At 37.8% G+C, this 22982-nt stretch overlaps 1 protein-coding gene across 7 annotated transcripts in view; it reads left to right on the top strand.

Annotated features, from left to right (window-relative positions):
- The first annotated feature begins 1918 nt into the window (after window positions 1–1918).
- Window positions 1919–22982, top strand: part of LOC108659659 (very long chain fatty acid elongase AAEL008004) — a 34868-nt gene continuing 13804 nt past the window's right edge. For 2 of the 7 annotated variants that reach the window (XM_030391160.2, XM_030391159.2), the window contains exon 1: window positions 19283–19434. The gene's annotated coding sequence lies outside the window, so the exon portion shown is untranslated. Of the gene's footprint in view, window positions 2303–13843; window positions 13985–15893; window positions 16093–18656; window positions 19435–22982 lie in introns of those variants that run through there. The other 5 variants (XM_089256309.1, XM_089256310.1, XM_089256308.1 and 2 more) reach the window with 5 other exon arrangements.

Raw genomic sequence — 22982 nt, forward strand, 5'->3', positions numbered from 1 at the left:
TCGGTGTGGCTTATGTGCGTATATCCATATATATATATTAATATTTTTGTATATTTGTTAATCTATGTATTTTGGTTTTGTAAATGTTTAAAACAATTTTTAGAAGTTATTTGTACTACAGTCTGTTAATCTGTGCGTTGGTTTCTTTGTTAAGTTGTGGTTTAAGCTGACAAGTTCAAAAACTATGGAAAACATGAGAAAAAAGCTTATTAATTTATATTAAAGAAATATGAACGGAAAATGTGTTTTTATTATGATGAGTGGCGGAAAAGGATTTCAGAACTTTCAAGTACTTAAAATAGGCATTTATATTGAATTATATTTCAAGAAGTTAGTTAAATGTTGGATGTGCATAACTGAATTCCTAGATATTTTCTTACCCAACTTCAACTAGATTTATTTTGCTAAGGCTCTTTGGATTCCATTCATATTTTCTATATGTCTTAATTGGATAACTTTTGTCATCTTATAGATGGCTTATAGAATATGAGAAATATATATAGTCCATGTTATATAAATTATTATTAATTTAATGCATAGTTTTAGGCATTAAATATAATTGCTAAACGAAGGGAAAACCCAAACTAATTTAGTTTATAATTTGGTCTGGGTATTTCATGCGTCGAGCATACCCTACTTATCAGTCAAATCACTATCATTAAACAATTATCATTGTAAAAATCTATTCACACTACGTTTCAGCTAAACCCAAACGTCAAGCTATGAAAGTGCCAAGTTTTAAGTACAATTACCCAAGTTTGAAGATGATTCGATTGCCTGCAGCGCGACAAGCAACACCAAGTGGGTGATATCAAGTGCACCTTTGTGCGGGGGCTGACTTGCTGCGGACTTGCTGACTTGCAGTAAATAAACAAATACAAACAAATCTATTAACACGTCAATATCAAGTCAATAAAAATCGGAAATGTGCATATATTGTTGAATTTTCACAATGCTGCCGTTTTCACAGCTCGTGGCGTCTAGCTGGGGGACTGCACGGGGATGTACATTGCACCAAAGTGCAATCGGGATGGGCTAGTAGCTAAGTAGGTAGACAGCGTAGGTTATTCAACGTGCTTGACTGGCCGCGCGACTGATGGAACTGAATTAAGTAAAAGTTGGTCGAAAAATAAAAAACATTAATTTGTTGGCTTAACATAAAAATTAATGATTACTTCATATACTAATTATTGGCAAACACAAGTGTAATTGTTGGCGGCAGCTGGCAAATATTTAACTCCCTATTTGACCTTGACGACGCAACTTGTCAAGCGACGCGTCGCTCTGGCCGCAGTTTGCCCAGTTAACATTTGCGGCACGAGAGCGGGTGGAGTAGCTGCGGCGAATGCTAATGCTAATGCTAATGCAGCATTACACTGCGTCATACTCCAAGTCAATTAGATAATCGCTAGAGGCTGACCTGCTGGCTGGTGAAGCTCCATAGCCTGGGTTGATTGGTCTGATCAAACACTTGACAGGCGTTACGTCGTGCGCCACCTGTTGTTGTTCACTTGAACTTTAGTTGCCAGTTCGGTCGAGAACAGGAGCGAACCCTGGGCCAAAGCAATTAGCGTGTATTTACACTGTCCCATGTGCACTTAAGCGGGGGCTGCTGGGGCTGGCTGCGGGGTGGGACAACTAACTTAACTGGTAGTTGCATTACGGAAAGTTTTCAGTGTTTTTGCACTATGCATTTATGCATTTTGTTGTTGTTGTTGTTGCTGTTGTTGTTGTGTCGTACGTTTCCACATCCAGAAGCTTTTCAAAAGTTTTCGGCTTAAGTTCTGCGCCTGCTCGCCAGCTGTTGCTGCTGCTGTTGCCGCTATGCAGCTTTGGCAGCGCTGCCAACGCTGGCGTCACAAATCGCAAGTCTCGACGTCGCCGTCGCAGTGACTGCGCAGTGTCGTCCGTCGCATTGCGCGTTTAACAGCCGAACCGCTCAATTTTTGCTCAGTTTGATTCAGAAGTTTAGCTTCAGCACGTCTCGGACGCTCGGTCAACAGTCCCGCTTAGCAGCTCATTAGCCAATTGCGAAAGAATTTGCGATTTTAAAAAAGTTCTTGTGAAACATTTACGTATGTTTGCACATTCAGCCATACATATGAGCATATAGTTATTTCTACCTTGTCCGCGCGTTATTTGTGTTGTGGTTTTTGCGGTTTTTCAGTTCCAGTTTCAATTGCTTGCAGACAGGAGCAGCGGCCCCCAGCAGCAGTAGCAGCAGTAGCAGCAGCAACCCCCCAACACTAGCGCAGCAGCGGTCGATCAGCAGTGGTGGCAATAGCGAACACTGAAATTGTTGGTAAGTTTCCTCACATACGTTTTGTGCTATTACTTCTTTTGCAACTGTTATTGTTGATTTGTTGAACAGACTGGCAACACTGTGCCGAATATCGCATTGCCAAATATTATAAAGCAATCAGAAATCTAATACTCATACACAGAGGCAAGAGTAGCGAAAACAAACTTGATGATAAATGATAAACTGAATACATAACTTATGTACAGAGAGTACTATTATAACTAGGTACATTATATTCAGGTTTCCAGATATACGTAAAGTAAATTCTAATTAACAAATACCAGTTTTTTTCTTTGCCAGTAGTCAACTTGCAAGTTAACCCATATACATTTCGGTTAGCAAAACAGATCTGAGTTATGGCAAAAGAATGTGTAAGTCAACAATTTTCGTGTATAGTTTGCAGTATGTATTTGTTCTCTCTTTTATGCTCCATTTGCATGGTAATTATTTCTTTTTGTGCCGCTCAACAGCTGACTTTTGTTTACATTGATCGAACCAATCAGGGCTGCAATGCATTTCCTATGTTCCTTTTTACACGCCAGCAGCCATGTTAAGCCTCCGATTTGATTACATTATGTTAACCTTACATGTATATTTATGTAATTTACATAAAGTTCAATTCGAATGTCTGTTAAACTGCAATATGTATTTTTTGATATCTTCATAGAGATAAACAGCACATCAAAACGAGGTAATTAAAAATTAAGATTGCATGTTGAAATTACCACGATCATTATATTCCATGCAGTAACAACATTACGAGTCGACAACATTCTAGGGTTAAGAGATATGAGCAGCTCTTGTAATTGCCAACAGGCCAACTTTAGCAGATTGCTTACATTATGAACTGCAAAAAATAAAAAATAAAATAAAAACAACAAAGCAGTAATGAAAAAATCCCGCCACAAATTAACCTGGGCTCCACGCACAACCTTGGACTTGACTTTTGCCTCTGATGGGCAACTGATTACCTGGTCTCTGCCTTACCTGTCTGTCTTGCCCAGCCTGCCAGCTCGATGTCACATTATGTCTTTTGTTGTTGTGCAGCCGGGGGCTGCTGTTATAGTTGTTATTGTTAACGCCATGTCTTAAACAACTTTTGGAACAACTTTCAAGCATTTATTATGATGGAGCTGGGAGGATCGTAGAATATTTTATGGCCATCACAGCCCTTTTCTGTGCTCTATCAATCTGATTCACTTTCAGTTCGATGTTCACTTCCGTATTGCTAATTTAAGCACAGAATTGATTAAAATCCTTAATGGCTAGTTAAGGTATGCGCTGCATGTCTTTACGACCGGGTTCCTGGGATTTTTCCCCCCAGAACTTTTTATAATAAACACAAGGCCCCGACGCGAGAGTTCGTACGGGGCAGATCTCTTCTGGTTAATAATTGCAAATTATAGTCTGTTGCTGGCAAATTTTCGCTTTCAAATGGTTACAAATGCAAAATATTTTCGCTATGCCGCGTGATTCTTTTTTCAACTTCTTCGAATGCCACGCACGTAGATCACATTTCATGCGAATTTACAGGCTTACCCTGTAGGCTGTGCCGTCTGCTGACAAACAGATCGTCACTGGCAGATCTAAAGCTTGCGCCACTACCGATCGGCAGAGTAACGAAAAAATAACAGATATGGTGATTCGAGGTGTTGAAAAGTTAATGCTCTTAAATACAGATGGTAGGGTAATTGAAGGTAGTCTGAAAAGTTTGTTCATTTTGGCATTTCACAAAAGTTGAATGAGTATATGGGTATATACACAAATTCTTAGTTATCCCTACAACGTATGTGTACATAGTATATATTATCTGTATGATATGTATATATTGATAAATACAATTGGAAACGTTAGGATTACAGGGAGAATGAATTGAAGGAGTAGTGTATAGCATTTACCTCATTTGGAGTTACCAAAAGCATATATTTATATAAACTGATATTTATTTTCAAAGCTCAACAGAGATAGAAAGGCTTAAAATTAAAGGTCATGTAAACATTTAAGATTTTACATTCAACTTGTTACAAATTGCACAGGAAATTTTATGAATAATCTTTGTTAGAGTATTCTGAGAACATTCAGCGGTCAATGTGCCGCAGGTTTGTTTAGCACGGCGAGAAAATTCCCCAAACATAAATATGTTTAGCACTCAGTCCATGGTCCGAGTGCTTCACTTGCACATGGCTTATTTGCTCACTGCCACACACACACCCACACATGCACACACACACACACACACACCCACACATGCACACACACTCACTGACACCCTCACTCATTCACTCAATCACTCTCTATAAATAATTCAAACGCACGTGTTGTCTAGAACAGGATCCGCGCTGTTGCAGGGCGCGGGCGTGGCCGGGTGCCCTCTCTCGGCTGGCATGCTAATTTATAAACACAACAACGCACTGACATTGACAGCCAACTGTGATTTTGGGCATTCATAAGTGATCAAAAGATGGCTGCAGACTGAGATCTTGGCCAAAAGAGAATGTTTAAGCTAAACGTGCCAAAACTTATTATTATACATATGTACATACACGTATATATACATATATGAGAAAACATTAGAGATTGTCATCTGTACAAAAGCGTAAAAAACATGCATAAAATACAAAAATTATACATGAATTCCGCACTCAAACGTAACTGAAATCAAATCAAATCAAATCGCATGACTGTCAAACTGTAAAATGTGCGTAGTTAATAAATGAGTCATTAAACATTTCATTAGAATGCAAACTTCAAATGTTGTTTAATGATCCACTGTTGTCTCCTGCCGCCTCCGATGAACTGTCCGCACGTGAAGAACCCGGCTGTCATGATGATATGGTAGTAAATCTTGCAATCGTTGTATAATGTGTAAATATGTGCAAATTCCATTTGCCAACACTGTGAGTGTGACTGTGACTGCGTTTGTAACTGTGACAGTTCCTGTTTTCTTTTATGAGTAATGAAAACAATTAACAGAGTTTTATCTGCCTCCGCCTACGTGTTGCGCATATTTATCCAGCAGATCCAGCAGCATTAAATCGTATCAACTGACAGTTACTACCAGAAGTTCTAAGTTAATGCAATGTTTTTAATGCTAGACTACAGCGCGACGAGTTGACTTTATAAACAGGCCTCGTGGGAGAGTTGGCTTGGTAGATTTAGGTAAGGGGTATATTGGTTTTGGGGCTACATATTTGAAACTCGTTGTACACGCTTATCTTATAAGGTGCTTGGCTTTTTATAATACACCCACTAGGGGTGTATAATGTATGTCCCAAATTGTCCTATAGCCAATTTAAGCCCTGGATTATGCCTTTTTGACTCGCCAATGCTCTAAATTGATCCGCTTTACGAAATGGATCAAAAATAATCTGATCAGGGCCTCTAGGTGCGTGGCTAAACGGGATTTCTTACAGATTACAGCAATAATGATCATTAAATGCGCTATGGTAAATTACTTTATCTTTTATAATCTTTGGGCCTAGACCTATGGAATTCGAAAACAAAGCGTCTACTTATTGAAATTTAACCATAATATTATTAGATTCTTTTCGCATTTTGAATGAGTATTGTGCAGTTGGCACTCGACTAATGCATCCTTGATCTTTTAATATTCACCTTTTCCCTTAACAAAATTATCTTTTGGTATTTTCAATTAGTTTAGTTTTTGCAGATTTGTACATGGGTGAAAGATACAAATGGAGACATGCTCACTTATTAAGCATTAATTGAAGGTAATTAGTGCGCTAAATGTATATAAAAACGAGCCACTCAATTACAACAACAACAACAATGGCAATGGCGATAAACAATGTCAGCAGCAAGAGCGCTAAAAACAAAATGCAGCAAATTGATTTCAAAATTGTTGCGATAAATTCAATATAAATTACATGTGAGGCTACAGTGAAAGTTCGCTTGATGAACGAGCAGAGTTTTGATACGCTGGCAGTTCGCTCTAGCGGGTATGCACTGTACTTGCACATAGTTTACTCTGCTTGACTTGCGGCAGTCAGACGCATTATTCACTTGGCTGTCGCTCTTTTTTTTTTTTGTGTGGTTGCTCCAACAAATGTTTGTTAACCTCTGACATGATTAGTGCGCTTTATTTTGTTGTTGTTTTTTGTTTTTTGCAACATTTGCAAGTTGTAATTTTGCAGCTTAAGTTGAAATTAACAACTTTACAGTTGATTACGGCAGTGTTTAAGCATGTTTAAGGTTTTTAAATGATCGCAAATGACTAGCCAGTCTATATGATAATCGTTTCATGTTCAACTGGTTTTATAGTATTATTTCCTTTATTTAACTATACGTAGTTTTTATTAAACTCTCATGACTCATCGGCCAATCAGTAATGGTTGTCTGAATTCATTAAAATTCTTCAACTTGCTTAAGGCTTAGCATTAATATTCTATATAGAGCTCAGATCTTCAAAATACATGTACATATCATTTGTTTATAATTTTGTCTAAATTTGAAGTGATTCACAGGATTTTTGCACTTGTTTAGAGATAATTGAGAACCTGATTTTATTTTTGCAATGTATAACAACGATATAAAATTATTAATTTATTATGTTTTTCCAGAAAATGTTTTCAATTCATAAAAAATAATACAAATGGACAAAAAATGTTAATTGAGTAGAGTGTACTAATTGCATTATACACATGTGACTCTTATGTCTCATTATACTTCTTATGTCTCATTATAATACAAATTGACAAAAATTGTTAATGCTAATTACATTATACACATGTGACTTCTTATGTCTGTCTCATTAGTTAATATTAAAGTTTAATAAATTCGATTGACTTAAAAAGAAAATGACGTCAAAAACATTTGCTAATTAAGCCATATAATATAGTTCTATATATTTGATCGCCACACTATAATTAACTGGTTACTTTCATCATATCAAGTCTCGTTTGCAATTCCAGAAGATCATTTGTTTAAATTAAAAAATAAATAAATTAAGGCAAATTAATGATATAATTGAAGTGTGCTGGGATATATCAATAATAAAAGAGCGTAAAATTCGTGTGTTTCTAAACGTTTTGCCATTTGTTTACAATTTCATTTGTTCGATTCAAAAATCCTAAAAATAAATTTTAGATTTCAGATTGCACTCAATTTTTTTCCATATTGAAATTTTGCTTACGTTTTATTTGCGACGCATATTAATTGAGCAATAAATTCACTGGTAATTGATAAAAAGTACGAGATCAATTAACAAATAATATGATTAGGCAAAAATCGATTATACAAACAGCTCAGGAGGAAGTTAATATAATACTTTCACACTGCTTTCATTTATTAAGTGAACGAGTGTTTATGCAATCTGTACTGAAGGCTATGAATCTCTAGGCATAAAGATTTGTTCTTACGTCTACCAAAATCACGTCATGATACTTCATTCTTACATAATATGATAGATATACTATTCTGGAATAGTTCAAGAAATATTTTTTCTATGTGATGTGAAACTAGATATATACATATGTAATATAAATATCTTCTTAAAACTTGCTATCTATATCGAATATATATCGAATATTGTAAGGACTGGTTCAAAGTCAACGTTTAACAGTCACTATAGTATATTCTAAAATAATCATTGAATTAAATTGTAAGGCCGTTTTAATTCATTGAAAATGGAAATTCAGGAACAAATTTATGTAATTGTCAAAAAGGTTGACTCCATAAAGTATTCACATGAATATACACATTTATTTACTTGATCAGGATCCACTAACCTTGCTCGCTTTTACGGCGGACGTCACGATATCGAAAGCGACAGAAGCTGGAGACTTGATATTTAAAATGTAAATTCCTGTACGCCTTACGTAGTAGGAGGCGATCTGGTTTTTGTTGTTTACAATTTTAACCGGTATAAAGTGTACATTTGATTTAATTTTTAGAATCGAACAGGTCCCACCAGAATTCAAGGAATTTCCTAGTCGAAAAGTCCCGTATAACATTACTGGCTCGCACTGCACAGTTTATTATACTACGCACTTTGTTTATACCATTACCGAATTCCGTGCGATTTCAGAGAATTTCTCAGATAAACCAAAATATGACTTATAAAATATGAAAAGGTCAGGCAATAGTGCTAAAATTATTAAACATGAATTCATTACCATTTGTTGTTAAGTACCTGAATGTTAGTTGTTTTTTTTTTTTAATGGACACTTTGTTTATGAGCGCCTACATTGAAGATGTTATAATGTCAACTGAAACAAACGAAAAATACTTGAAAACAAAAGGAAACTTCTCTGTTTCTTTTAGAGAAGTTTGGCATTGAGAGACCACAGCCAGAGACGTTGATTGAGTTGTCAAAAAACAGCAACAATTGAAAACTACATTTTCTGAGCAATTCAGCTCAGCCCCTTCTACTTCTTCTTGTTATTGTCTTGACATTGTCTTGCTGTCAGTTGTGGTTTATGGGGACAACAAAGTATTAAATGCGTGTATTGTAATTTGATGGAACTTGTGAGAGACTTTGCGCACGGATTAGTAACTTATTAGCAGTCGCCTTGAGATGAAAATGGATGCTGCCTGTTGAGCATTAACTTGGCCTTAAGCCTTCAACAGCTTAACAGGTACCAAACACCAAACACAAACACACGCAGCGTTAAGCCTTCAACTTGCCCATTCCTTTTGTTATATAATTCAATTAACATGAAATGGCTATATGGAATATACTAGATCTAATGCTGACTCCAGTCATATGCGAATATCATCAAAAATAATATATAATATGCATATCAAGTATTATCCACACATTACATGACGATTATTTGCAACTATATATTACTTTGTAAATCCATAATTATTGACACGTTTAGAAAGTTACCTAACTAGTAATATTTATCTACTGGAACTAATCTATTCTTTCAAAGATTTGTATAATGCAAGTCTCAAAGTGTTTTCCCCCTTAATTACAAAATAAATATCGGTTGTGAAAATATCGGAAACGTTAAATATTTGCCATGTAATTTGCCCAACACTTCGGACATTCCAAATTGCAGTCTCCCTTCGATATTTGATAAATGCCCACCTAATCATTAACTTTGAAAATTTCTCCCTTCGAATCGGAACCTCTAACGCCCGCACTAATTAGCAGTCCAGCCAATTAACGCCCTTAATAATATAATTATCAACTGGCTACGAATGCTACAAAGTTCAGGCATTGCTGTACCTTAGGGCATTGGGAGTGACCGTGCGATCTGTGGCGAAAAGTCAGTCGAAAAAGCAATAAGTCGGCCAATACCTCAGTCGAAGGTCCACTACATTATGCAAATATTTACATATAATCTCGGCTGATCTGTTCTATACGCCGCACACGATACTAAAGATAAATTGAAGTGTTTTTTAAAAATGAAAATATGCCAAGTACGTTGTGCGCGTTTTCAAATAGAATTGTGTTTATCTTGTGCTCAGGTACATAAACTAAAAAAAAAACGCTCCTTGTGTGGCCAAGACCTTAGCATTTACTTTCAATTATATTCTCACGCACAGAAAAAAAAATTATTCAACTTAAATGATTTAATCAAGAGTGCTCGACTAGTAGATGCCATACATAAGTCGGTACCGCTAATTAATGAATGTCGATATTTATCGCATTTGTGTTTATTCAGAAGCACTTTTATTGAAAGCTTTGATAAGCCTTTTTTGTATTTATATTCTCAAAGTTCAGTAGCTTCTGATGGGAAGCCAAAAAACTATGTTAAAGACAAGAATGGCATATCGATATTTATCGATTTTTAGCACAGCAAATTGTAGATCAATAGATTAAGCATTAACGTATATAGACTATGGATTACGATAGAATGATGGATATAGATGGCTAGAAATCCATATCTATTGACTCCACTTTAAAAATTACTTAAAGGAGAACCTACATTCACTCTTGAATAAATAGACCATAAAAATGTTAAGGTTATGTTAAGAACCCATTGTTAGACATGAGTTCGAATCGCATATTTTCTGTCTACCAAGCCTCGACTTGAGTGCTGAAAATATATAAATTAAATTTTTTTTTATAGATCTATGCGATTCTGTTTGCTTGGCAATTGCGAAATCGTAACGCTTGAGCGCCTTTTATATACAATGTGTGTTCGGACGCGACTTTTTCGATGTTTGCAGTCGATGTCCGCCAATTGGACAAACAGCTGGATTAGTTTTGGGCGTGTCTGTTAAATATATGTATGTATATGTATGTGTATGTGTATGTGTATGTGTGTATACCAGTTATATATAGTGTTTTTGGATGGCAGCTAGAAGCTCATTGTGTTTCTTATTATCATTTGGCGATCGCCGACTTTTGGCCAAATTTCACGCTCACAGCTCGTCAGCTTGAGGCTGACAAACTTAGAACCCGTTTCGGTTAGATCGCTTGAAAGATATCAAATGGCTCCAGCTAGACATTTTCAGTTCATTGGGAGCGTTGTTACCCTCTCGTACTTTTAATGAGCATTGAGAAAGCAGCGCGCTGGCCTCTCAGCACTTTCAATGCTCACGAATAATATTTGGTCTGTTTGCCAAGCTTAATCATTATCATTACCACACATTAGCCAACTCTGCGCCTTCAATTTTTCGAAAGGTGTCTTTGTCCAGCCCAAGCCATTGTGCAATTGCAATTGCCCCAGCACCGGACACGGGCCGCATTAGCCACTGCCACTGCCAGCAGCGGGCCGTGCCCCAGATCAAAGACCCAAAACCAGGCTTCGGATTTTAATTTAAATAGTTTTCGTTTGTTTTATGTGTACGTTGGCTTTTGTCTTTGGCTTTGTTTACAGCTGTGCTGCATACATAATTCAATTTATAGTCGTTTGTCATCGTGGCGGTCACACAATCGCAATCACAATCACCAGCCCAGAGAGAACTGCAACAGGCCCAGCCCCAGCCCCAAGCCTAGCCCCAGCTCCAGAGCAGCCATCAATCTCTTAATGAGACGCATTTCACTTGGCTGCTGCCTCGGAATTCTCTTTTGTCATTCAAAAAGATAAAGTTTACTGTCTGTCGGTTTGAGATGTTGCAATGTTTGGCTTTGGCCTGAACATTTTGTAACATCATTTCAAATGATTTTGCCAAAAACTTGAATATTTCATTATCCTTTTCCAACTCATATCTGGAAATTTCCGAATTGCTCAGATATAGTTTCTAGAGGCTTCCATAATGTATTTTTTTTTTAATAACTCACAAAATAATGAGATACTATTCATATAAATTTTAAAAATATTTGTTATGATCTGTTTTCATTCTTAATAAAACATCATAACAATAAAACTTATTTTATATAAAACTTTAAGGTATTCTAATAAATCCTTAAAAATTTACGGATTATATATCATATCATATATTATATGATTAATATATGATATTACCATTTAGTTAGATTTGGTTTACTAGCTTCAGTTCTTATCTTTTTATGGCTTACTCAAAGACCTAATTTATATCATATATAACTAAGTTTGATTTTCAAGCCACTCCGACGAGCATCTATGATAGGAACAGTAGTGCTCCCAAGAATGCTCCATTATTGATGAACTTTACAATCAAACATATATCATATCATGTAAAAACTTCAAGACTTTAAGGACTTTCGACTCGCCTATATTATTGATACACATATTACATATCATATTATAGTACTCTGAAGACAATTGAAGCTCTATTTTAGAAAGTATTTGATAAACATTTTTAGTTTCGAAGTATTTTTACTACTTTAACAAACCTAGATTACACTGTTATATATAAAATACACGGCAAACAATTTAAGCGCTCATTTCCCAAGCGTTAGAAAGCGCTTGTCAGAGCTTAAATCTCTAATTGGGCTTTCCAAGAGAGAGATTTCCAGTGACAGCTCGCATTTTCACTATTTGAGCACCGCTTGAGAATGCAGTCGAACTGAACGGGAACACGATGACAACAATGGGGGCTGCTGGCCTGGCCTATTACAACATTTCGGCAAACATTTCAATTTAATATGAGCAAGAAAAAACAAAACGAAAATTCGAAAAATCGAAAATTCATTTCGTTGTGGGTTTACATAAAATTTTGAATTGTTCGATGTTGACATAGATTTTGTTTTTGTGTTTTTACATCAGTTATTGGCTTTTGCCAAAAGCAAAGTCAATTGCTGGCCTCTGTCAACGGCCACGCCCCACATGGGCGCATTTTGGGTGTACAACAAACAAAGTACGTGTCGCTGTTGTAATTGTTGTTGTTGTTGTTATTGTTGGATATGTAATGTTTTATTGTCAACACGTTGAGCGACGCAGCAGCGCAGCGTCGCCCGCCCTTGACTCAATTAGCTGGCCTGGCCGTGGCGCATGCGCAGAATGCAGAGCGAATTTATGGCTTAAATGGATGGGCACATGGCCAGAGGCTGGCTGCGAAGACATTGGCCTAGGCAGAAGCCCCATTAGAGCTAACAGCGACTTAACTTCCAGTTGACTTCGATTAAAGTTTAGTTAATGGGCTGCACTAACTAACGCCCACGCTGCCAGCGAGCGGCAAGTGTGGGCGGGTTTAATTGTGCAATGCACTGTCTTTAATTAAATGATCGGGTATTTAATAATGAAAGAGAGCAGCGCGTTTCTTGGTCATTTTTTTTTTAATTGCGCCTGGCGAAGTTGTTGCGCAGCCAGCGGCTGCAAATTCCCGTTTGGTTGTTTAGGCAACGCTGGCAGAGCGGCCGCTGTCGGCGTCGCTGCCAGCGCTGATAATGGCGTTTCATTTACGAAACTTATTAATCGATTTATATGCGCCGGCACAGCAACAGCAGCAGCAACAACAACAACAACAACGAATACTCGGCCAATTTCTTTAACACAAACACACACGCACACACACACATGCACACACACACAGCTGCATTCGTGTGCGCCCAAGGTGAGATGTAAATGTTGTGCGTGTGCGTATGCGTGTGTGTATGGCTAACATAAACCGTTAGCGTTTATGCCATGTTGATGATGACACAAAATCAAACAAATAACAACAACAACAATAACAGCAACAACAACAATAACAACAGCATTTTGGTTACGCGCTCGGCACGTTCAGTTTTGACATTGTACAGCCAAAGCCAAAGAATTTTGGCCAACAGCCAAAAGCCCAGTTTATAGGCCCGCCTCCCTAATGCCATTTCGCAATCACAAACAAAAAGCATTTGCGCATGCGCAATGTATTTTAAATATAATTATTGCTATTATTATTAATATTATTATGCGCGTGTGTGTGGTTGTGTGTGTTTATCTATTGGCCAATATTGAAAATGGTCTCAATTCAATTGCAGTGATGTGACTAGGGCTGGCTGACTGCATCTATCAGCCGCCATAAATATTGTATTTGTATGCCGAGAGTCAGCCAGTTGACATGAGCCTTGCAGCTAATGAGCTAATTAGTTTGCCAGCTAATAACCGTTTTCAGTCAACTGCAGCTGTTTGGCCAGATTTATGGCACTGTTAACTCGTCGCAGTGTGTGCTGGCTATGACGAACGACAGTTTATGATTGTCACTTACAGTTCATAAAAGTCTATAATAATGCCATAAACAAAGTGAACATTGTATGATAAATCAATATGACGTGCTAGTTTTTGATTCAGTTTTTCGTGAAATAATACTAATTGGAATTACAGAAACAGACGAAGAAATGGCAAACTAAAACACGATGTATACCATGTATGTATGGGTAGCTATAATATTTATTATTGTTCAGAAGACAATTTCTTAGCTATTGCTAAGTAATTCCATACTCCAAAAACAAAATAAAACATTACTGAAAGTTCCTTCACCCAAATAGGAACTATTTGTAGCATCCGCCCGAAAATTTGGTTTGTTTTCCGACTCTTTTCTTAGATTTCATAGAGAGGCTATGAAAACCTAGATAGTATTGTCTTTGTATGAGTTTTCCCAAGATTGATCAAATTTTGGTCAAGACTTATAACCTTCATTGTCAGGGCAGACTGTAATCGTAAGATAACCCAGTTCTAGAACAACTTCCTTGAATTAGTTTTAGCCATACGAAAACTTCTATTCAGTTCTTATCTAAAATCCAATCTTCTCACATTTGTAACTGTTAATCCGTGGCCGGAATTTCGTTGTTAACCAATTTCATGGTCGATTCCCCACATTGAACTGTTAATAACTTTGCAATTTTGTTGTAGCTGTGCTGGGCCAAAAGCACACACCCACACCCACACACACATATATATATACATACACTAACTGAATGGGGTAAAATCATTTCCGGTTCATATCCGCACACCTTCGAGCGAGGTGCGGCCCAGTCGAACGAAAGGGCAAACACAGGACTAACAAATATCCGCCTATATATGTATGTATGTGTATATACATACATGTCCTGTCTGTCTTTCTATACATTTAGTCACTGAGCCATGTCCTGTGCGACTAAAAAGGGGTGGCTTGGCAACAAATTGAGGAACACAAAAATACAATGCCAAATAAAAGACAACAACAACAACAACTGCGACTACTAATACTACTAACAACAAACAACAACTATAAGCGCCAGGCCTCTCTCAACTTGGATGACATAATGCCAACTGGAGTATGTATCTTAGATATGTGTGTGTGTATCTGTGTACATATGTGACTATGTTCAAGTGTAGCTGTATGTGCAGCTGTTGTTGTTACTGTTGTTCCTGTTGTTGCTATTGTTGTTGTTGTTGTTAAGCACGCTTACTACGCTTAGCGCTGGGCCACTCGTATTTATTTTGCGGCATTTACGTGCGACGACAAAACAAAAAAAAAAAAAAAACAACGAAAAAGAATATAGGCGACAACCCTCGGAATAGCAACAAAAATGCACATATCCCATGGATACACGCTGCCAAAGAGCCAAAGAGAGCGCGAGAGAACGAATGCCTTATCAAAAGGTACACGCACCGCACCAAAGAAGAAGCCAGAGAGAGCAAGAAAGCGGGAGAGCGGGAGAGCCACAGAGCTCGTGCCTGAGGAGAGCGTGAGCGAGAGGCCGGTTAGCAGCCGGCCTTTTTGCGCCACATTCACATCCACATCCACGTCTGGATTCGTGCCTGTCGGGCTCGGGCTGAATGTATCTGACATATGCAGAGAGGGCGGGCGCGTAACTAAGTGTGCGTGTGTGTGTGTGTGTGTGCGCGTGTTCGTATTCGTATTCGTTTTTGTGTTGGCGCGTGACGCAACGTGTGTAGTAAACGCGAATGTTGCCAGCGGCCATTCTGCTTCTGCTTCTGCTTCTGTTTCTGTTTGTGCTTCTGGCTCTGCTTCTTCTTCATCGTCTAGCAGTCGCTGCCGCAGCCGCAGTCACAGCCGCTGCCACAACGGTGCGACGGCTGATTGTCGAATGCCGTGTCGTCTGCTTCTTGCCGCTTGCCAGCCACAAGATACAGAAACACAGCACTTGGCACTCACTTGCTCAGTACACACATACACTCTCTTGCTCTCCCTCTCTCTCTCTCTCTCTCTATTAAACACTCTCTCTCGGTCTCTTGGTCTCATTCTCTCTCTCTCTTTCTCTCTCTCTCTCTGGCGCTGGCACTCAGTTTTTGCTTCTTTGTGGGGTTCGCGCGCTCTTCGCCCGATTCGTGCGCCTCAGTTTGCATTTCGCTTTGGGTTGTGTCTCGTCTGGTTCGCTTTTGGGTCAGGCTAGACCAAAAGAAAAAAAAAAGAAAGAAATTTCAATAAAAATTTACCAAGTTTAACAATTTGAACAAATTCGCATTCGATTCACATTCGCACCACAAATGAATTCCTAAGCCAAGCCTGCCCAATCGCTGCTAAGAAACGTAATTAAAACATAAGAATTTGCAATGCAAATCGTCATAATAATAATAGTAATAATACTAATGCTAATAAGAGCTCTTTTCAATTACACGTGACCCAAACAAACAAAGTAAATAAATGTACAGTTTGATTAATGCACGCGCTGCGTCCTCGTTCTGTTCCTCGTGTCGCGACCAAGTCGCGTGTATCTCACAGATACACGTAATGGCAAAAAAAAAATAGATGCATATAAAAAAAAAAAAAAAACAGTTGTCTGCCCGTTAAATGTTCAAGTGCCTGTTTCCGCCTGCAAACAAAAATACACAAAAACAAAAATAAAATAAAACAACAAAAAAAGCATTAAAAAACGTAAAGCGTCTAATCTGTGTGCAACGCTTTTTGCCAAAGGCCACTCGATGAATAAGTTAATGCCACAGATCTGTTGCATTCTGTGTATCTATGCACATCTACGTAACCAGGCCCAGCCGCCACTTGACAGAGGCAGCGGGCTGGAGGGTGGCAAACGCGTGCATCATCATGCACTCAATTAGCCTGCCGCCGACCTTTTCACAGCCCACAGTTACCAAATGTGGTGCACTTGGGCCAAGTTAATTGAGTCAGTGCGCTGGCATTTCTCAATATATTGGAATACTATCACCTGCCAATAATCAGTTCGGCTGGCTAATTAATCAACAGCGATAACACCAAAGGCAGCCAACAACAACAATGACAACAACAGCAACAAAAACAACAACGGCGACCGACACATCCGCAGCCGAAGTGCACGTTTTGGTGGGCAAGTGTGTGGCATTGGAAGATATGACATAATTCCAAGACATTCACTTGCCCCCCACACACACACACACTGCACACAGACACACACGCACGCACGCACACGTATGTACATGTGAAGAAGGCACCCAAAAGAGCGCGCGCTCTGCCCATACGCTCTCGCTCTCGCTCGCACCCGAAAGAGCGCTGCCCGACCGAAAGAGTACATCAGGTGCGCGTGGGGCGACCAATGATCCGAAACCGAATCCGAATCCGAATCTGAATCGGTATCCGAGTCCGAATCGGCATCAGAAAAACCCAAAAGCAAAGATGCTAGCAACCACCCACACCCCACACCCACCCACACCCACATCCACACCCACACCCACACCCACACCCACACCCAGCCATTCACACACGCACAATCCACAAGCATCTTGGCATTGCGATTGCAGCCATTGAATTTAATCTGTCTAGCAGAAATGTGTGTAACACAATTCCTAAGCCTCCACACGCCACACCCACCACTGGCAGAAAACCCTTTTGAATAACGCCCACCAGCCATCAATTAATTGAAATGCAAGCCAGCATCGTCCGTTTCTATATAACTATTGTGGAGTGATATATGAGTTTCGGCTCTAGCTTGAAATACATTTATTTAAATATTCGCGGGGGTTTTCATATACATACATATGTATATGAATATGTTCATATGCATATATCTATTATTACAAAATTGCATTCTGCGATGGCGACCTAATAAAAACACACACACACACACAGCTATCTACATGCTTATGTATGTGTGCGTGTGTTTTTCTATGCTTGTATAGATATGCATAATAGATAAGCAACAACAAATTAGATGATTGCGACAAAGGGCGGTGCGCGTCTTAATTTCCATTTCGTCAAGTTTACCTGTTAACTATTGTTGTTGTTGTTGTTAGTGTAGTTGTTGTTGTTGTTTGGCGACACACATCGTCGCTTTGACCATGAATTCGATTTTAATGCAAAAGTCCCAAAAAAACGTGAATTTATTTTCGGGCGAAAGGAAAACAAAAAGGCAAAAACTATAAAAAAAAACCCAAATACCTGTGCACCTCTGCGCTTGTGTGTGTGTGTGTTCGTGTTCGTGTATGTGTGAAATGCCGTAATAATTAATTGATCGACAAGTGCGCAGCTTTGGCTTTTTTTTTTTCTTCTTTTTCTTTTTCGTTTTTGTTTGGTATGCGCCGCGTGCGCCACTGCGCTTCGTGTCTCGTTGCCGAAATCGAAATCGAATTCGATCTCAGCGAACAGCCGCTGTCGATGCCAGTCGCGCTTGTTGTTGTTGCCGTTGTTGTAATTGGCTTTTGGTGGGCCCTTGCAACATCGAACCAAAGCCGCCAACTCAGGCCGCGCCGCGCCGCGCCGATCAGCGCTCGAGCTTGCGACAGCGACGTGAGCGTCGCTGCCAGCAGCATTCACCTGTTGTTGTTATTGTTGCTGCTCGCTGCAGCCGTGGGCCGCGCCGATGCATTGCAATTTACATTTCTATAATCTCATTTTAATGATCTAAATAAATTTCAAACACTACCTGCAGTATTTTATATATATAGAAATATATATATCGCGCCACTTTGCATTAAATAATATCAAAGTTTAAAAATTCGTAATCAAATGCGAAGGCGACGACGACGTCGACGTCGACGACGCTGACAGTGCGGCTCGCCAGCTCGGTCAATTCACGAAAGCGACAGCTGATGGTGACGGCGACGTCGACGTCGACGTCCAGAGCAGCGGCTTTAACGGCGTCTTCGGCCTTAGTTAGTCAGCCGTTGCGGCAGCCAGTTAGTCGTGCTTTGCTAGTCGCTGCCATCGGTTTTGCCTCTCTCGGTTTCTCGGTCAGTTCGCCTTGTCCCGCGTCTCGTAATTGTCCCCGTTACAGTTACCCTCACCGTTACATGTCCAGTGTCGAGCGTCGCGTGGCCTGCGTCTATGATCTTAGCAGCTATCGCATTGCATTCGAAGTGTTTTCGAAAAGTGTTCGAAAGGACACGCACGCTTAGCTGCCAGTTTTGGCGAGCTTGACAACGCTGAGCAAGCAAACGAGAACAGCAAAAACGCGTGCACAAACACCAACACACATGTATGTATGTACACACATGCATATTTACATAGCGGTGTGATAAGCGAGCCCAGAGAGCGAACCGTGCGCCATCGAGTAAATGTGAATTTTATGGCATTCATCGATTGCCAGGCAAATGCCAGCTGCCGCAGCAACTATTTCAATAATTGATAACAAAACAACAAATGCAACAGACGCGCGCACACACACACATATATGTACATGTATCCTTAATGCAAGCGATATAGCTGATGTATAACGATAACGATATATAATTATAATCAATCAATACGAATCTGAACTAAATGCAACTGGTTTCCTCCCAATTTCGATAGCCACAGTCAAATTGATCACGTTTCCACTTGCATAAATAAAACAGTTATTAATAAATTTTTTCGAAAAAAAATTAAAAATAAAAACAATATCGATAAAAAGACAAAACAGACAGCAAAACAACTGCAACGCACGCACCAACTGGGAAAACAAGGTAATAAAAGATTGTATATATTAATATTATTAAAAAAAAAAAAATGATTAAAAATTACCTAAAAATAATATAAAATTTTATATTAATAAAAAAAAAAAATTATATAAATTTATACAATGGGAAAACGGGGTTAAAGTTTTAAATCAATTAAATGATTGCTAAATATTATGAAAAGTGCATACGAGCAATACTTAAAGAAGCAGGTTAAGCTTGATAATAAAATTATGTAAAGTATTGCAGAATTTAGGCTTATAAATACCTCAATATTAATATTAATAATATTATATATTAATATTCTCAAGAAGACCCAACTTTTTATACATAAATAAATAAATAAATATACATAATGTCTCATTTATTTAAGCTCAATTCACGATTGATTTGAGTCCTGAGATAGTTCCTTGAACTTAAATCTTAAATCTTAAGACTCAATGTATAACTCGAGACAATACTCAAACAATATTTTAAGCTTAAGCCATTCTAAAAATAGTCTCACAAACAATAAATTTGGTTCTTTAAAAATTTGACAGTTTTATGCAAATGAATTGAAAGGGCTAAGAAATGCTTTGTACTCTTCGCCATTCTCTGCCTATATGGACTTTTCTAGAATCCAGTATGCCCGAGACATATGTAAATTTTATTTCTTGGATTACATCATCGTTCAAGTGATAAATGATAATGAACAATTGTCCACATTGTTCACAGTTTAGGCCCAGTCAAGCATTCACTAACCATATTTCAATTCATATTTTGTAATTATACCCTGAACCCATTGAAAATGGGAAATCAGGGTATAATGTTTTTGTGTAAAAGTATGTAACAGGCAGAAGGAATCATCGCAGACCCCATAAAGTATATATATTCTTGATCAGCACGACGAGCTGAGTCGATTTGGCCTTGTCCGTCTGTCCGTCCGTCCGTCCGTCCGTCCGTCCGTCCGTCCGTCCGTCCGTCCGTCCGTCCGTCCGTCCGTATGAACGCCGAGATCTCAGAAGATATAAGAGCTAGAGAGCTGAAATTTTTTGTGCATACTCGTGTATACCATACGCAGTACGAGTTTGCTTTATTTTTTCGATAACTCATCCGATAACTTTTTTATCGAGAATAATCGAAAAATTGATTTTGTTTTTTGAGCCTCATTGGAGCACTATTAGACATAGAGACTTCAGATTTACTGTGTATATATATATGATGAATACAAACATTTTATCATTGTTGTTTTCTGTTAAAACGAAATTTAGTTTTGTGCGCTTGATGCGTGTCGGTTCGCTATATTTGAGTGATGCGATCGTATGCAAATTGATAATTAAATTCGCATCAGATTATTTAACAAACGTCGACGCTAATTCGACACACTTATTGTTAATTTATTACGAAGCTTAACGGTTCGTATACATAATATAATGTGGTTGATGAACCGTTCGAAGCTATCGTTGAATTTCCGTCAAAATCTATTCATAATGCTTAAGATATGTATAATATTTATTCACTTGAGTAGGACTAAATGGGTGTATATGTATCTAAATAGATATGATTCTTTTTAGACTATAGAGGTAGAGTTGCAGTGCATATATAGACTGAGGCTTTACATGATCTGTCTTGAATATAGATTTCAATGTAAACTTTGAGCACTTCACTTGCAGAATCACAAATTTTCTATTTATTCTCTTTTCCATTCATATTCTTTCCACAGGGTATCTCATAGTGGTGCCTAGTTTTTGTTGAGATCAAGTGGGGAATTTTAATAAGTTTCTAACCTGTTTTTTTTTTGTTTGTTAAGTTATCTAGCAGTGCTGTCAAAAGATTTTGTATTTTCGTATTGTTTTCATGATTATCGTCGGCTGTCAGCGACTGATCTACAAATGTCGCAATAAATTGAAATTAATTGGCATGAATAAATCTCAGGTCAACAGCTTGGCTTAATCGCACACACACACACACACACGTACACACGCACATAAACAGCTTAAACGTAAATAGCGCATAAACCTTCGTCTAATTGCCGCTTAGATGCCCTTTACGCATTCGATATGGTTAATATGTACATAGATCTCATGGATGCACGTGAGCTATGAGGCTCAGGGCTAGCAGCAAGAGATGGACAAATTTATTTAATTACCATCGCCGTTGTCTGTCAGCCAAACACTTCAGATAATTGCGAGTGTAGGCCAAACAACCTTTGACTGCGCCTCCATTCATTGACCCGGCCCGTTGAGCACTGTCAACACTTGGCCAAACACACACACACACACGACACACACACACACACAGACAGATGCTCACACATACAGTCACGAAAATCAATAGGAAATTGAAAACGCGAGCTGCTTAACCAACCACCAGGCAACCAAACAACCAAACAACCACCTCCAACCAAATCCACTCAATGCCTGGCTCGCAATGCACGTGACACCTTTCGGTGGGCCAGAATTGAGGCGAGGCCCAGCCCCCTAGCTCACGCTGATGCTCACAGACACACACACACACGCATACAGTCATAGACACTGCTTACTCACTGGCATAATACGAGCAGCCGCAAAAAACAACTAAAACAACAACTACAACAACAACAACAACAATTACGACGAGGCACGCGTCTTTTAGGCGTCATTCATGGCGTGTTGGTTGCACATTAAACGCGTTTTCATCGTGAATGCTTTGGCTTTAGCCTTTTATTTTCGCGCTGGCCGCATAGTGCTGGCCTAGGCTTAGAGGGGCAGCAGAGAAAAAGCTAGTTAGAGTTTTTTAGAAAAAAGGCTATATTTTGGGTAATTGAGATTGAGCTTATTAAAGTTATTATCTACTAGATAATATTGTATATTTATATTTTATAGATATATATGGAATTTTTTTTATTATTATTCTTTTTTTTATACAAATTAGGAAACAAAAATTAACAGAGATAGTATGGTATTAACAAAATTTAAATAAAAAAAGTTTTAATAATTATAATCCAAAATTCGATTGTAAAAATATTTTCTGTTTTTAAATACATTAAACATTAGAAATTATATTTGAGGTAGATAAAAAAAAAAATAAATCAATAATTAAATAAAATAAAATAAAATTAAATAAATAAATAAATAATTAAAAAAAAAAAGAATTATAAAAATTCCAAACAAAAAACATATTTATATATATAATAAATAAATAAAAAAAAAAAAATAAACAATAATAAAAAATAAAAATAAAAAAATTTAAAAAAACATATTTTATTAAATTATAAGTACAGTGAGTAGAGTTTCAATCCCAGACAAATATATATAATCTTATACATACATACATATATATGTACATGCAGTGCAATGAATACTCATGTATAGCCAATTAAATATGTTTATTTCTTAATAATTTCTATAAAAATGCACAAATATTAAAATTGTTAAATATATATGTGTCATAAAAAAAAATAATTAAATTATATAAACTAAATAATTATAAAAATGAAAATCTGAAATAAATAAAATAATTATAAAATGAACATCTGAAATTATAACATAATATATTTAACTATAATTGTACCATAAGTTACTACTATAAGTCTTAAA

Source organism: Drosophila navojoa, chromosome 2, assembly GCF_054131105.1.
Source record: "Drosophila navojoa isolate 15081-1374.11 chromosome 2, UAZ_NAV_1.0, whole genome shotgun sequence".
Classification (NCBI taxonomy): Eukaryota; Metazoa; Arthropoda; class Insecta; order Diptera; family Drosophilidae; genus Drosophila; species Drosophila navojoa.